This window comes from Crocuta crocuta, unplaced genomic scaffold, assembly GCF_008692635.1.
Source record: "Crocuta crocuta isolate KB4526 unplaced genomic scaffold, BGI_CrCroc_1.0 scaffold1067, whole genome shotgun sequence".
Taxonomy (NCBI): Eukaryota; Metazoa; Chordata; class Mammalia; order Carnivora; family Hyaenidae; genus Crocuta; species Crocuta crocuta.
Genome location: NW_027529216.1, coordinates 35,936 through 36,371, shown reverse-complemented (window position 1 = coordinate 36,371; position 436 = coordinate 35,936). Strand labels below are relative to the sequence as shown.

General features: G+C 32.3%; 1 protein-coding gene across 1 annotated transcript in view; it reads left to right on the top strand.

The window, feature by feature from the left end:
- The window catches only part of WNK3 (WNK lysine deficient protein kinase 3), a 132,802-nt gene that overhangs the window by 126,751 nt on the left and 5,615 nt on the right, over positions 1–436 (top strand).

The following is a 436-nucleotide window of genomic DNA, read 5'->3' as shown; positions in this document are numbered from 1 at the left end:
ATTAATTCAATAAATTCTTCTTAAGCAGTTTTCATTAATATGTTTTCATTTAATATTTAATCTCCTTGAATCTAAGCTTTCAGTAGTGCGCAGTTCATAGAGAATCACAAATTACATATAAGCAATCATTGACATTATCATGGTCCTCCTTACTAAGCAATTTCCCCATTAATTTCTCAGTGTATTCTATGGGTTGGCATGGTATAATGGAAGGCACACTACTGTGTCAGGATAACTGATTTCTAGCCCCAACATATAACCTCAGCTTCTGGATCCCACTCTTCTCATCCAAAAAATAGAATGATATATTCTGAGCCTATATCATAAGCTTGTTATAAGTTTCAAAAATGATAAAGAAAATGACTTTGAAAGTGTTAATTTGGAGGCTTCTTACATTACCTTCTGCCATTTCCATTTTTTTTCGCAATTAAAGTAC